The 17,372-nt window shown below is 37.3% G+C and overlaps 1 protein-coding gene across 1 annotated transcript in view; it reads right to left on the minus strand.

The window, feature by feature from the left end:
* Positions 1-16,840: 16,840 nt before the first annotated feature.
* Positions 16,841-17,372, minus strand: part of LOC122445176 — a 28,606-nt gene continuing 28,074 nt past the window's right edge. The window contains exon 8 of the mRNA XM_043474136.1: positions 16,841-17,031. The gene's annotated coding sequence lies outside the window, so the exon portion shown is untranslated. The remainder of the gene's footprint in view (positions 17,032-17,372) is intronic.

Genomic DNA, 17,372 nt, shown 5'->3' on the forward strand with positions numbered 1-17,372 from the left:
CAGTCATAACCCAAAAATGTATAGAAATCTGAGAACAGCTAAGTATTAGAAACTTCAGACATTGTTTTTAGTTATTTTACATTTTGATTCAGAATTTTAAGTTTATAGTTAAACATTGTTAGTAAAATTTGATGTCAGATTTATAATTGTTTATACTTAACCCTGATTTACATATGGCCTTTTTCTGAGCCTAGTTCACTGAATTTTCTCTCTTTTTTTGTCAAGAGAAAAGACTTTTTTTTCTGAATGTTGCAGTAAAATATGTGATTACTAAGAAAGGAAGACCAAGAAAACTAACACTTGCTTTAATTGGAAAAATGATAACTTATATACGGTGTTTAATTTTGTGGCCATTATTGTTGGAGAAGTACTAAAACTTCAGTGAAAAGGTACTGGCTAAAGAAATAATGAACATAAACATTTAAGCAAGATTTGCATTCATGGTGTAAAGAAATATATTTAAATCTAAAGGAATTCTTTGTAAGAAAAAATAATGAAATGAAAGGATGAGAGAAGTATTGATATATATTTGATATGTTCAGCCTTTCACACATAAACATTATATTTCACATATGAATATTAGTGCTATATGGGTTATCTACAATGTAGATTGCATATATTTGCTGAGGCTTAGGTAGAAAACTGTAGTAAAGATTTTTGCTTGGAAGTTTTGTATGACTCTGCCACAAAGAAGGTAGCTGAAGCACTTTCCAGTGACACCACAGCTTATCCAGGAATGAGTGAAAGATAAAGGAAGGAAGTTATAACAGATAAAGCTAGCCAAGTTCTTTTCACTACAAGTTGGTAAATGAATAGATATTGCCAACATGGCAATTCTTTTATGTATATATAATTTATATGTAAATGTATATTATATAATAAATATATGGATATATTTATCACATATAAATATATTATTATATATTTATGCATATAAATGTATATGTATATATAATATATATAAATATATACATATGATGTGAACATCATGGTGATTATTCTGTCAGCAAATATGGGTCAGAGTTTAATTTTAGTTTAAGAATAAATTCTGATAACGTAGTTGCAATGACATGAGAATAATCTGGAGTAGTTGTCCAGATTAAGGAGTTTGTGGTAGAATGTAAATCAATTCTGTTTCATACATCATTAAAGTCTTACCTCAAGGAGAAAAAAGTCAGCTAAACTAAACAGCAAGCTAATTAGTAGAAACTATGAATAATACAAAGGCAAATATGTTAAATTCTAGAAGACTCCTTGTATTTTATGATAGTAAGGAAGCTTACTGTAAACAACTATATATGCTCCATGGTTACCCATGGGCAAAGTTCTACCAAGAAAGTTTGAGTAATGGAATAAACTCAATGCTTTTCAATGTAGGGAACCAGATTTGGTCTCAGCTTTTTATAGATCATCAACAAGATATCAACAAGATATTGTTTCTTTGTCTAATATCTGAGATATTTTATATGATATTAGATTTTCCATGCAAGGAACAAATGCAACATGTTTTCCAATGGAAGATGAGACCCAAACCCAAAATGGAAGCTAGAAGCTGAGAACAACAAAGTTTCTATAGATTGTTATGGCATGTCTCGTAATTGAACAATTTTCTGTGAAGTATGTGATGACCTTGATGAACCACATCATCTAAATGAAATTTCCATAGGTTATAGAGGTGAAAAATGAGGAATGGAGTGTTTGTTTTCAGATATGGATATATATCTACCACATAAGAAATTGTTGTTGCTTAGTTGCTAAGTCATGTCCAACTCTTTTGCAACCCCTTGGACTGGAGCCCGCCATGCTCTTCTGTCCATGGTCTTTCCCAGGCAACAATATTGGGGTGGGTTGCCATTTCCTTCTCCAGGGATCAAATCTGCATCTCCTGCCTTTGCAGGCAGATTCTTTACCACCAAGCCACCAGGAAAGTCTCATAAGAAATTATTCTTGTTCTATTCACCTTGGCCTTTGTTCTTTCTTGCTTGGTTCCCCTCTGTTTAATTTCTAGAAATATTAAAATAGCATAAAGAATATGTCATTTAATATTGATTACATTTCTTTGCTAAAAAAGAAAAGAAACCTAAACTTTTTTTTTTAGCATATTAAATTATTTTTCTTCTCTGTCATATATGCCTCAGTGGTCCCTAATGATGATGATGGTAGTGGTGATTGGGGTATTGATGGTACTGCTGTAGATGACTATAATTTAAAAATCTAAAATATGTGTCTCTTTTGTTCTCTTCCTGGAATAGCTAATTTTACATTTGAGTGCACCACTTGACTCTGTCACCAAAAAGTGACGCGTTTAGTCTTTTGAGATATCTTGGTATAATTCAACAGCAGCTTTAAAAATGGCATTTTAGTGGAGAATAGTGCAGGTATAAGGTGCCAGATCCCACCTTAATGATCCATAGTAGAGTACAAATACTGGTGTTTAAAGATTTGAAGCAAATCTTAGTTCTATTTTTTGTTCAGTCCAAGAGATTAGAGAATAAGAAGATCTCTTCCCCCACATTTAATCTTGAGTCCCTGGGTCGGGAAGATCCCCTGGAGAAGGAAGTAGCAACCCGTGCCAGTGTTCTTGCCTGGGAAATCCCATGGACAGAGAGGCCTGGTGGGCTAGAGTCCATGGGGTCACAAAAGAGTCAGACACAACTGAGCAATTGAACACACACACATATGCAACACCAACCACACACATGCATCTCTCTGTCTGCTTCCCTAGTCACCCTAATGTGAAATATATCTCTCCAGATACTGTACTTTTATAAGATTGAAAGGCTTCTGCTACTGAGATTATATGTCAGTAGGGAATGGCAATGTCCAGGCTTTACATGTATTGGGATGAGGAGGGTGAATTTTAGGTCTAGGCCCCAGGTGAAAGTAATCTTGCCTTCCAGGCAGCATGTGATCAGTTTTATACTAGTCTGTTCATTGTGAGCGATGAAAATGCATGTTGGGCTCCTGAAGAATGTCTATAAAATTGGGTCCTGGTAGATTTATACTGAAAGCTATGAAGACTGGAGTTGATGCAGCAAAACCATTGGCTTGGGGGTTATAAGACCTGGGATTGAATTAGCAATCACACTTACTAGCTGAGTTATATCAAAGAAGTCACTCTAACTGCTCAGTCTTAGTCTCCTGAGCCATGTAATGAAAATAATATTACCTCATGGACAAATTGTGAAGATTACATATGATCTTATATGAAGAAAACATTTTACGCAGTGTACACAGTCTAGGTACTCTCAATTTCTCTCATGAGTTCATTTTGCAGTTTATGCCTAAGGCTGCTGCACCAATCAGTAGCTATTGATGAGACATGGCCTTCCTTGAACCTTGTATGATTTTCTAGACTTTTTTGGCATTTCTAGTCCTTTTGAATCTCTCTTGGGTTCCCCCAGAAGACTCTTCTAGCTCAGTATGAAGGCCTTCAGATGAATCTGCCTTTCCTCTGCTCAAGCATCCGCTCTTGCTGTGGGCTAGCTGCTTATGTACACGGCTCCAGGCTGCCTGGCTCAGGCTTTCCTCTGGCTTCTCATCTTGGTCCTGATCTGTACTTGATCTCTGGTATCTCTGGATAATCTAGTCTCTCATCCATTTTCCCACCCAGTATCAGAGTCTAATTTACCTTTCTTTCCAGTTGATTAGATTACACTCTTCACTTTCTTCTCTTGGAGAAGACGAATAAAATTGCCCGGTGAGGAAGTTTCTAGGTCTCTACTGAGAGCATTCCTATGGACTTTCCACACAGACCCACCTCCTGGCTACTTCACTCTCACTTCCAGTCTGCTGCAGTTTTCCCTGGGACAGACTACACAGTTGGATCTGGTCTATCAGGCCAGGGTCTTTCCTTATTTACAGGGATTATTCTTTCAGGAATTCCACTGGGGTTCTCCCTAGTCTAGACTCTCTTGTTCCTCAATAGAAACTAGGTTCAGGTTGTATTCTTCAAGTCTTCTGGGCTACATGCAAATCAGATGATGTGGTTAGATACTGGTGGGTATACCAATAAGCTCCTTAGGCCAAAGTACCAGAACCTCACCTAAGACCCCCATTCACTAAAAATAATTTGAGTGAGAAGAATGGACTTGTTTGGCAAGTAAAAAGAATGTCCTCGTTCATGCTCACTCAGTCGTGTCCAACTCTTTATGACCAGGCTCCTCTGTCCATGGGATTTCCCAGGCAAGAACACTGGAATAGGTTGCCATTCCCTTCTCCAGGGGGTCTTCCTGACCCAGGAAGTGAACCCGAATCTCCTGTATTGCAGGCAGATTCTTTACCACTGAGCCACTAGGGAAGTCCAAACATTACATACAACTAGCTAGACAGTATCAGAATATATAACTCCTCAAACAAAAAATTCCTGTAATATTAATACAGGTCCTGATAGATTGACTCTGTCATTAAAAAATGTCGTTCTATTCTTTGTCACCATTAGCAATTTTGTCTTTCAAGTCTATTTTGTCTGATACTAGTGTCGTCATTCCAGTTGTCTTTTGGTTACTGCTTTCATATTACATCTTTTTCTATACTTTTACTTTCCACCCATTTGTGTCTTTGAATCTAAAGTGTGTCTCATATAGACACATATAGTTGGATCCTTTAAAAATTAATTTATTTATAATTAATGATAAGGTAGAATAGTAAGACATGGCCAATCAAAATTTATTATTCATCCCATTGAAAAAGGTACTGTCATCTCCAACTTCCAATGCAGATCCAGCCAATAACAAAATAAAATATTTCAATTCCCAACTAGCGTAACTTCAGTGATTTCCTTATTTTTCCATTTAAACACTTGCAATTTTTATTTGATCAGCCAGTCCAATTCAGGTCTGACTCTTACGCATCTTTTCACAAGTAAATGTTTTCTCAATAATTTCATCTGAATCTTATCATGACAGGAAGGTGAATTCTTCTTTAGTGGTATAGAAGAACTTTAAAAGGAAGTTTTATATCTATTTGAATACAAATCTACCTACATATATATAACATATCTTAGAGTGAAAATACAACATTTATTGCATATTAACTAAATACTGTTCCCTACATGAAACTTTGAGTCTGAAATGAAACATCTCTTTCTGAAAATATGTTAGGAAATATTAGCTGTGTAACAAAGATATCCCAACAGGGACAGCTGTTGGGAGATGGAAAGGGCAGGAAAGGTAAAGACAAGAGAAATTATGTTCATCTTTCAAATTGGAGAAGTAAAAGGCAATGATTGAACAATAAACAGAAGTTTGAATTTAGAAAAAGATATCATAGCATAAAGTAATGTTTTTTTCTTGACTAATCAAGAGAAAGAAAACAATTAAAAAGAAAGAATCTACCATGCAATTCAATGTTATTTAACTCACCATTTGAAATTCCTTGTACACAATCCACATTTTCAAAATACTTAACTATTGACAGCAGGACAATTTCTCTACTTTTTTTGAGACACAAGCTTTCAAGATAAAAAGTACTTGAGGCTTATGTCATTGAATTTAGCTGAGGAACAGAGGGTGTGGCCCTGCATAGAGCAGTGCTTCTAAATTGATGTTGGTCCCTAAATAATCCCACAGTCTACAGCAGGGAAAGACCACTGTACTGGAAAGAGCACTGAGTTCTTTTAGCTGTTATATGTTGTATGCGTGTTAGTCGCCCGCTCAGTCATGTCCAACTCTTTGGGACCCCATGGGCTGTAGCCTGCCAGGCTCCTCTGTCCATGGGATTCTCCAGGCAAGAATACTGGAGTGGGTTGCCATTCCCTTCTCCAGGGGATCTTCCTGACCCATGGATCAAACCTGAGTCTCCCTCATTGCAGGCAGATTCTTTACCATCTGAATCACCAGGGAAGCCCTGTTGTGTGTTACTTCAGAGCAAAGTAGAAACCGTGTTTGTGTGACTACACTAACTCTTTTTGTGATACTCCAACCAGTCACTGAAGGAGGTCACCCTTTTAGTCATCACAGTGATGGATTTATAGAATGTTAGTGTTGGGCAGTTCACTGAAGACCTTGAAACTCAGTTCCACATTTTGCACATGAGTAAACTGGGCCCAGATAAGTGAAGTGCATCCCTCCAGGTCTCAGAGCTGGTTCTTGGCAAAACAGGCATTGGAACCCAGTCCTTGAGCCTTTGCTTAACATCAGCAGTTCCTACCTCTGGTTGTACGTTAGAATCACCTAAAAGGCTTAGTAAAAATCGTGACAGCTGAACTTCATAGACCTGATCAAAATCTCTGGGGAATGAAGCTAGGGCATTCATAGTTTTGAAGGTCCCCAGATGATTCCAGTATAAAGCCAAGTCTGAGAGTCACATCTATGCAACTCTTGCAGAGTGAGAATATTTACAAATATTAGCTCATGGATCAAAAATTTTTTTCAAAAATTATTTTGCTTTGCCTCTGTTAGCATAAATGATGAAGCAGCCATTGCTTTAGGGTGGGCAGATGAAAACCAAGGATAAAAAGCAGTGTTCCACCTTGATTTTCAAGATGAACTTCAGAAAGTATATAAGAAAAAGAATAGTTTTGAAAACTTGCCTTTCAATGGTAAGAACTAGACACTTGAGCAAGAAAATGGTTTTTTGAATTTCAAAATAACCTTAAGTATCAAAAGTTAAATGCCGATGGATTCAGGCATGGTGTGTAATGAAACCACAGGAGAGAAAGGGTTAGGGATATGTTGAAGTCATTTCCAACCACACAGAAATTAAAACAAAAACAGAAATGATGATCACTTATCTGGTGGCAGGTAGAAGGCTCAGAGAGAATAGGAAGCATGCAAGAGATACACATCATAGTCTGGTTATCTACTGTATTAGGATTCTTCAGAGAAACAGAACCAATAGGACATGGGTGTGTGTTTATTTATTATAACATATTTATGTACTTATTATTAAGGAATTGGATCACACAATTATAGAGGCTGGCAAGTCCAAAATCTGCAGGGTAAACTGGCAGGCTGGAGACCCAGGGAACAGCCAATGTTGCAGCTCCAGTCAGACGCCCACCCACTGGCAGAATTTTGGGAGGTGGGGGGTGGGCTGGGTACAGTGGGAGTGAGAGAAGGGAGTGGAGGAAGTGGTCTTTTGTTACATTCAAGCCTTCAACTTATTGGATGAGGTCACCCACAGTATAGCCAGCAATCTGCTTTACTCAAAATACATTGATTTAAAAATTAATTTCATAAAAAAAAAAAACACTTCACAGAAATATCTAAAATATGTTTGGCCAAATATCTAGGCACCATGACCCAGTCAAGTTGACGCTGGGCAACATGATCTCATCAAGTTGACACATAAAATTAACTATCACATCTGATACATGTCCAATTATGCTTAGACCACATCTACCTCCCTCTCTCTCCTTTCCACTGTGCCCAGTCAAGACTCAGGGGGGAAGAATGTCTGCTCCCAGGTGGATTTGAAGGCCCAAATGCAAAAAAACAATCCTGAGAGCTTGTAGACTGAACAGCCAATATGAGGATCCTCAAATCCCTAAATCTTATCTACTGCTAGAATTACATTTAAAAAATAGGATAGGGTAGAGCTCTCCTGGTGGCTCAGTGGTGAAGAATCCACCTGCCAACGCAGGGGCCATAGGTTCGATCCCTGGTCTGGGAGGATCCCACAGGCTGTGGGGCAACTGCATCCGCCTGCCGCAACAACTGAGCCTGTACTGCAGCTAGTGAAGCCAAGTGCCCAGAGTCTGTACTCGGTAACAAGAGAAGCCCACACACCGCAATTAGAGAGCGGCCCCCGGCACTGAAGACCCAGTGCAGCCAAAAATAAATAAATGAATAAAACAGGATGGCGTAGAAGTTACACAGGTGATTTGAAAAATCTTAGCATAGAGTCTTGCATATCGTGGCTGCTAAGTAAATGTTAGTTGCCCTAAAAATATTATAAAATATCAGATTTTTATCGAGTGAAACACACACTGTTACAACTTTTAAATCAAAGCTAGATTATGTGTGCTTTTTTGTGTAGGTTACAGAACTGTGGAGAGTTAAGTGTGGGAGGAGCCAGGCCAGAGATGTGCATAAACCCTCACCTAAAATTTAGAGTATTAGAACAACAATGACGATAAAATTCATTTGCTTTTCATAAATTTATTTCCTCTCACCAATGAGCCATTTTCTATGTTTATCCATGATAATTTACTGAGAGAAAAAACACACAGCTTTTTAAAAATGTGTTTTAGACAGATAATGGTCTTAAAAGCAGGGGAAATATATCCAGTCATTGAACAGGTGTGTGCTTGCAAAAGGGAAATAAATGAACCTTTTAAAACACAATTTTTCACCAAAATGAGTTTTACTTCTAAAAAATGATGGCAATATACCCTGCAGATACTTAATATAAATTCATTTGAAAGGCATCCTAGATCTTTTTACCCAGTGATCAATTGCTTTGTCTTTATTTTTAGTTTAGAAAGCCAAAGAGAGAAGCCATAATTCTTCTGAATAATACAGACCAGTATTCAGCTATTTGCTTGAATTTTATAGCTTGGTGTGAGATAAATGTACATTCATTTTGGTTCCTTATTTTAATCCTTAATTTGCACAACAAAGCTTTGCCATCTTATTAGCTCTCTGTGTTATACAATAGGCAGAGAGAATAGCATTAGCTCTCTCTGACCAGACTGGCAATAAGTTGAGACTCTGTAAGAGCTGGATCTATAAAATTTAATCAAGGTATTGTTTTCTTTGTTTATAACTTTTACTTAGGTAAAATTCTATTCAATGTTTAATACAAAATCTATCAGCATATTTGTATGTATATATGCAAACACATGGGGTTTCCCAGGTGGCTCAGTGGTAACGCATCCGCCTGCAATGCAAGAGACACAGGAGATGTGGATTTAATCCCTGAATTGGGAAGATCCCCTGGAGGAGGAAATGGCAACCCACTCCAGTATTCTCGCCTGGAGAATTCCACGGACAGAGGAGTCTCACAGGCTACTGTCCATGGGGTCTCAAAGAGTCTAACACAACGCAGTGACAGCACACACATGCACACACACGCAAGCAAACGCATGCTCTCATCTTCAGAGTAGAGTAAGATTTATTAAAATGGTATTTTGGCCATGGGACTCAGGAATTCTAGAATCCTACCTCCCACAATTTTCAGGAAGGTGATAAATGAAAAGAGCAATAACTAGTTGAACAAAAAGAAATCTTGTTATAAATTAAGTCTCTGCCCCAAAGACCATTGGCAAAGTCTAGTAAATTCCACACAGTGTGATTTAGTAGAATTTACACACTAGCTCGATATGTGAGGGGGTGCCATCCTGCTGAGCCCAGATTTGACTTTAGGAAATGACTCTTCCTATAGAACGAAAGCAAACAAGAGAATATTGGCTCTATTTGCCCAGCAATGACCAGACCTGGACCACCAGACTGGCATACATATCTCCCAGACCAAAGCAAAGTCCCCTGCAAGCAGGAGAGTGACAAGCAAAGTATGTGTATGTGTGTTCATTTGTGAGAGAGAGAGAGAGAGAGAGAGAGAGAAAGAAGGGGGAGAGACGGGGAGGGAGGGAAGGGAGAAGAAAGATGACGCCCTTGCCACTTTCCAAATACCTGAAAAGGAGAATCAGGAAAAGGAAAATCAAAGCCACCTCAAAAGCTCCACCCATAAAAAATTCAATGGAGTCAGTCATCAGTGTTTAGGCAGTTCAGCCCTCTTTCCTTGGGCTGGAGGAAGAAGCAGGGCAGAACTGCTGGCTTGGGGTCTGATTTGGGTAGCGGGAGGAGTGAGAAAATGGGCGGAAAAGAAGCTGGAGCAATGCCAAGGCTCTCTTTTGTCCCACAAGAGTCCTAGTCTCAGTGAGATTTTTGGTGTTCATAAAATATTTTGTCAGCCCTATAACGTATTTCTTTAGATATAACTTTTCTTCAGCCCTAGAGATTTAACCTCAAGGAGAATATACTCAGATTTCACATTCATCCACTTAATACTCATTAAGAACAAAATTTTGTTTTGGAGTGGTATAAAGAAGAATTCGGAGAAGGCAATGGCACCCCACTCCAGTACTCTTGCCTGGAAAATCCCATGGACGGAGGAGCCTGGTGCGCTGCAGTCCATGGGGTCGCTAAGAGTTGGCCATGACTGAGCGACTTGACTTTCACTTTTCACTTTCATGCATTGGAGAAGGAAATGGCAATCCACTCCAGTGTTCTTGCCTGGAGAATGCCAGGGACAGGGGAGCCTTGTGGGCTGCCATCTATGGGGTCGCACAGAGCCGGACATGACTGAAACGACTTAGCTGCAGCAGTAAAGAAGGATTAAGATGAATCTAGCTCTTGAAGCAACTTGCATTTTAGACATTATCAAAATAGCTAGACTATAAAATATAAAATGAAAAGTATTCTAAAATATTTATAGCTCAAGGACACTGAGAATTTAGAGAAACATTTTTTTAAAAAATTATCAATAATACATTTTATTATGATAATTATAATGTAATATGTTTTGGCGGCCTCTCAGATGATAAAGAATCCTCCTGCAGTGTGGGAGACCTGGGTTTGATTCCAAGGGTTGGGAAGATCTCACTCCAGTATTCCTGCCTGGAGAATCCCCACAGACAGAGGAGCCTGTCTGGCTACAGTCCATGGGGTCGCAAAGGGTCGGACACAACCGAGCGATGAAGCACAGCACAACACAGCACAGAATTTTAGAAATTCTGCACAGAAATGATAGAATACTTCTATTAAAGAGAAAAAAGCAGCTAAGCAAATATACACCTGCACAACTCAAATATTGATGCATCTGCTCCAAAGCTCTAAAACCAATTAGAAATTTTGTTTCATGACTGCAATTAGCCTTTAAGAAGATGGGCATCTATTAACACAGTTTGGTAGTATAATGACAAGCAATTAGTTATAATTGTTCTATTCTGGAAAGAAATAATAATTGGAAGCAGATGACTTCTAAAGGAATTGAAGAATGAGCTTGCTAACTTAATTTTTTAAAGTTGACGCAGGGAATTCATTTTAGGAATTTTCCTCTTTAGATGTACATAACACTTGAAAAAGGTAAAAATTCTTTTCTAACTTTGGGGATTTCTAGTTAGCTTTTCTGCTCTTCCTTCATCATCCTCACCCCATAAATTAGTTTAACCATTTACATTTTGCTCATAATATAAGAGAAAATATCAGGATACTTTTAAGAACCTGGAAGCTGAAGAAAATTCCCTACAAGATGAAATTAATTACACTTATTTGAAAGATTTGAACAGTTAGTTGGAAATTGCAAAAGGCAGACATCAGTTCAATACAGGATGAACTTCCCAGAGATTCAGTTGGATCAAAAATAGTTTTCTTCAATGTTTCTAATCCTTCAATTTGTTCCAGTGTAAGCTGGGAAGCCTTTTACTGGGTAATATAGAGTTGATCCAAGCATTCACTGGATGCTGTTGAGAAGCTGGACTAGTTGATACATGAGATTTCTTTGTACACAGATAAGCTTCTCTCCCTGAAATTATTTTCTAACGAGTTATTTGCGTTGTGCCATCTCTCAGGAAGTGGTAGTTGTGAATAATATCTACACAATTAATTCCTGCCACTATTTTGAACTAAAGCTGTTAAGATAATCATGAACTGACACGTGTTTCATTCAGGGGAAGAATGAAACTGGGACACAAACAGAGACGTGAAATAGTGAATGGTCTTAGGAAATCCTTTTATGCCAATCACCCTGTGTTTGAAGAAGAACTGAGTATTAGAACTGTTAGAAGGATGAATGTACCTAAAATTTTATAATAGAAACTTAATATGGTTCTGTTGAGTTAAATAGACTATGGCCAGAAAATTTTTGGCACCTATGTACAAAATTCCTACAAAAATAGCTCTGTTGCTGATTTTTTTAAAATCCCTGCATATTTCCTAACAAAGTATGCCTGCTAGTATGTTTAGGCTATGGGAGTGAGTGGTTCAGATATCTGGGGATTATAGAATATACAAGGAAGTATTTTAGACAGGTCAAGTGAATAGATTTATTTGAAATAATAGCAATACCACCCTTGGACATATAATATCATTGCTGATAGCTATCAGAACTGCTGGCACCACAATGTATAGATAGCCTCAATTTGGGATTTAGCTTTTATTTAGTCCATTGTCCTTGGTCCATTTGGTTCCCTCTGGTGTAGGTAAGCATCACCAACACGAGTCAACCTGCTCTGGCCACACTGACTGTAGGACCTGTACCTCTTAAGATCAGAAAATCAGATTTCAATTCACTACAAGCTTTCTCTTAGAAAGAGTGTAACACATATTTTGAGACCCTAATTACATTGCATTTAGCCATTTTTCTTCATAGCTTTCTAGAACCCAGCACCTCTTATGAAACCCATGATTTTCCTTGCAATTAGACTGTTTTTGCCTGCAGATAATAACTTAATTCAAAGTAATTTAAATAATAAAACAATTTACTGGCTGTCATAACTCCCCAGCTTTTCATGTCTTCATAACTTATATCTATTTCCAGTACTATTGCCCTAATTAAATCTTTTTTAATACATTTCACCCAAAGTATTATAACTGTATCCCACCTGGTAGTTATACCACCCTATTTATGGTTTCTGATGGTAGGCAATTTTCCCTTTATTCAACATTTTACATGCCAACTCTGCTGTTTTGGCTGGCAATACCAAGTATCAAACACATTATTGTATTGAATAAGTAAAGTTTCAGTCCCTAAATTTGAGAAGGTGATGGAATTCTAGTTGAGCTATTTCAAATCCTAAAAGATGATACTGTTAAAGTGCTGCACTCATTATGCCAGGACATCTGGAAAACTCAACAGTGGGCACAGGACTGGAAAAAGTCAGCATTCATTCCAATCCCAAAGAAAGGCAGTGCTAAAGAATGCTCAATTGCACTCATCTCACACGCTAATAAAGTAATGCTCAAAATTCTCCAAGCCAGGCTTCAGCAATACGTGAACCGTGAACTTCCAGATGTTCAAGCTGGTTTTAGAAAAGGCAGAAGAACCAGATATCAAATTGCCAACATCCACTGAATCATCGAAAAAGCAAAACAGTTCCAGAAAAAAACATCTATTTCTGCTTTATTGACTATACCAAAGCCTTTGACTGTGTGGATCACAATAAACTGTGGAAAATTCTGAAAGAGAGATGGGAATACCAGACCACCTGACATGCCTCCTGAGAAATCTGTATGCAGGTCAAGAAACAACAGTTAGAACTGGACATAGAACAACAGACTGGTTCCAAATCGGGAAAGGGGTACATCAAGGCTGTATATTGTCACCCTGCTTATTTAACTTATAAGCAGAGTACATCATGTGAAATGCTGGACTTGATGAAATCCAAGCTGGAATCAAGATTGCTGGGAGAAATATCAATAGCTTTAGATACATAGATGACACCACCCTTATGGCAGAAAGTGAAGATGAACTAAAGAGCCTCTTGATGAAAATGAAAGAGGAGAGTGAAAAAGTTGGTCTAAAACTCAGCATTCAGAAAACTAAGATCATGGCATCTGGTCCCATCACTTCATGCAAATAGATGGGGAAACAATGGAAACAGTGACAGACTTTATTTTTGGGGGATCCAAAATCACTGCAGATGGTGACTGCAGTCATGAAATTAAAAGACACTTGCTCTTTGGAAGAAAAGCTATGACTGACCTAGACAGCATATTAAAAAGCAGAGACATTACTTCGCCAACAAAAGTCCATCTAGTGAAATCTTTGGTTTTTCCAGTAGTCATGTATGAATGTGAGAGTTGGAGTATAAAGAAAGCTGAGCACTGAAGAATTGATGCTTTTGAACTGTGGTGTTGGAGAAGACTCTTGAGAGTCCCTTGAAATGCAAGGAGTCCAACCAGTCCATCCTAAAGGAAATCAGTCCTGAATATTCATTGGAAGGACTGATGCTGAAGCTGAAACTCCAATATCTGGGCCATCTGATGGGAAGAACAGACTCACTGGAAAAGATACTGATACTGGGAAAGATTGAAGATGGGAAGAGAAGGGGACGACAGAGGATGAGATGATTGGATGACATCATCGAGTCGATGGACATGAGTTTGAGCAAGTTCTGGGAGTTGGTGATGGACAAGAAAGCCTGGAGTGCTGCAGTCCATGGGGTTGTAAAAAGTCGGACATAACTGAGCAACTGAATTGAACTGAAATTTGAGGAGGTATGTTAGTCGGGAAAGGCTAGGTTATGGTGCATCATCAAATGGAATCTTATAGGTTGATGACATGGGTCCACCCTCTCTTGCTGTATATCCTTTGTAAGTGGACTGTAGCTCTGCCTCACATCATATTCACCTAAGGACCTAGACTGATGGAGAAGCCATTATCTGGAAATTTGCCTGCTAATGTAGTGCAAGAAAAGAAAGTGTGACAAAGCATGAACTTGTTTTCAAAGCTTCTGCCTATAAGTGACTTGTGTCAAACTCATTTGCATTTCACTGGTCAAATCAATTTGCTTGACACATCTGACTTCAAAGAGTAGGGGGAAGTATACAGTTCTGGGGAGGGCAGTGAATGCTGATAAAGAGTAAAGCAATAAACCACATGAGCGACTTCCCTGGTGATCCACTGGTTAAGACTTCACCTTTTAATGCAGGGAGTGTGAGCTTGATTCCTGGTCAGGGAGTTAAGATCCCACAAGCCTAGCAGCCAAAAACCAAAACATAAAACAGAAACATGTTATTAAAAAAAAAAATCTTAAAAAAACCCACCATATGAACTTAAAATTTAGAGCAGAGGTCAGTAAATGATGGCCTATCATATACTTTCTTAAACAAAAGTTTTATTGGGACACAGTCACACCCACTCATCTACATGTGGTCTATGGTTGCTTTTGCACTAAAAATGGCAGAGTTGAGTGGTTAGTACAGAGATCATATGGCCAATAAAACCTACAATATTTACTCTCTGGGTCTTTACTGAAAACATTTTCTCACACTGAGTTAGAGAGGCAGAAGGTTACATGTGTAAACACCTAAAATGAAATGTGTCCCACTTTCTTATTTGCTTCATGAGTAAAGTCCCTGTTTTTTTGAAAGCAGGCAAAGTCTAATTCTTTTTAAATCAAATTGAAGCAGCAATGAGAAAACATGCCATAAGACCAATATTTCTTTTAAAGTACTTTTTACAGAGAAAACAGATCTGATTGAAATGATGAGGGAAGATTTTTTGGAGGAAATACTATTCATGAGTGTTGAAAGGAGAAAGGTGTTCTCAGGGGTGTTTTCAAGGGAAAAGTATTGCAGAAACGGAAAAACTTGAACAAGAAAAGTTTAGGATACATTCAAGGAATAGTGAATTCTTGACTCTGATTAAATACTAGGATTTGTGATGCTAGAATTTGGGAAGATGAAGCTGTTCCTAGAAATATAAAAGTACCATCTTGAATTTTAAAATTAGAACCAAATTATTAGAAGAGGCAGCAAAAGTGTTGAAAGGGGTTCAGGGTTTGAATCTTGGGTTTGCCATGTGGTAGTGACCTACCTTTATCACCAATCTTAAGCAAATTACTTAACCCCTCTGAGCTTCAGATACTCCTGCCTATAAAATGAGAATAATCACAACCTCACAGTTTTTTTGAGGACTTAAAGATGAATGTATAATATCTGTCCTATGTCTGATGCATAATGGATATTCAAAAGTTATGGCTATTTTTATCAATATTTTACTCTTTTTTAAACCACTGTCAATATACTTCTCTGACTTTTCTAGCCAGGCCCATTCCTAACTTAGATACAATTTCTAGGTTTTGTATCCCTTTTCATGTTGTGTTATCTGACTGGAAGAACCTGCTACTACCTGGGAAGGTCTACTATTCTTTAATAGTAGACTCCGTCTCAGATGGCTTCCTGTAATTTAAATGAAATCTCTTCCTTTCACTCATTCATATAATAGCTATTCATAACACAGTTCTTTGAATTTAAGGTCCTCTTTGTGTGCAATCTTCAATCATTCATAAGATCCTTGAGGGAAGGACCTGTTTCTTGGTCTTGTTAGAATCTTTGTTATATAATTTTACAAGCAGAATTTACTTGGCAGAATGATTCAGAAAGCATGTTATTTATTTCATGCTAGGTCTCTAGATAATCAATAAACCATCTTAGGAAAACCTTAATTCTGCAACTCCATTGATCTTTATAAATAAAAAAATATAGTCATAAGTTGTTCTGGGTATTGACCTTTCTCTAAATTTTGAAAGCAATTAAAGTGAATTGTGTTCTTTCCTATTAGCACGTAGGGAAAGCAGTCTTAAAATGATATTTGTAAAATTCTCTGATCAAAAAGAAGCTTTACCATTATTGTTTATTTTCTAAGCACTTCATGAATAGCATATGGTTTAGGACCTCCCTAAATTTCTGCTGTGTGAAAATCACTAATAAATGACAGAATATTTAAAATGAAGAATCCAGTGCATGTGGTTTAAAATTGTACAAGGTACTTCTAATTGTCCCTTTTCCTTTTGATAGGTTCAGATATTTAAAGCAGTACATTCTAAGTAAGAAGCTTATAGTCCTATGGGTGGACCAGATGAGTAGTCCCTGGAGCATGGGAAAACCTTAGAGCCCTTATTTATGTTATATTTTTATCACCATCATTTAAAAATCTTTAATTGCATGTTTTAAAATATATGTTATATATTTATTTTGTGATTTTATGTATACAATTTCTAAAAATAATAAATTAATAAACCATAATAAATTATTAAAATTATTTAAAATTCAGTGCTCAAAATTTATTTACTGATAAGGCATAGAATTTAGAAAACTGGAGAGGACTGGATAAAAGGAAAGCAATAGATATATAAATATATAATATATGTATATATATACATAATAAGTCATAATATTTAGTCATACATTTCTTGTTTATTCATTGTTTTTAAAAACAATGGTGATGGCTTTCTTTCTATACAGATTTCATTAGGATACAGTACATGTTTTTGAAAAAATATTGGTTTCTGGTGGTGAAGTATCTTCTGGTAGCTTCAGGATTCCATCCAGCATTTTTAAGTTTGGCAAACAGGAGAACACTCTAAAGCAAAAATTAAAGAAAAAAAAGTAACTGTACAGAACAAATGAATTGTATTTCACTTACTCTATATAAATGAGTGGACTTTGCCTATTGTCAAAAGAAAGATGAGTGGCTATCACTTTATTCTGTTTTCCTTATCTTTGCAATGACATTAAGTTAAAATACAATTCGTGTTCATTGAGCTGATGACCCTGTCATAGCTTGCCTCTCTGGAAGCTACTAGATCGTTCAGCAGATTCTAAGTATTGAGCAGAGAAGTGAAACTGCATACACTCTGTTTTCATAAGAGAACGTCATTCTGGTTTTTACAATGTCCTATAAAGAAAAAAAAAAAAATCAAT

This window comes from Cervus canadensis, chromosome 7 (assembly GCF_019320065.1).
Source record: "Cervus canadensis isolate Bull #8, Minnesota chromosome 7, ASM1932006v1, whole genome shotgun sequence".
In the NCBI taxonomy this organism is placed as follows: domain Eukaryota; kingdom Metazoa; phylum Chordata; class Mammalia; order Artiodactyla; family Cervidae; genus Cervus; species Cervus canadensis.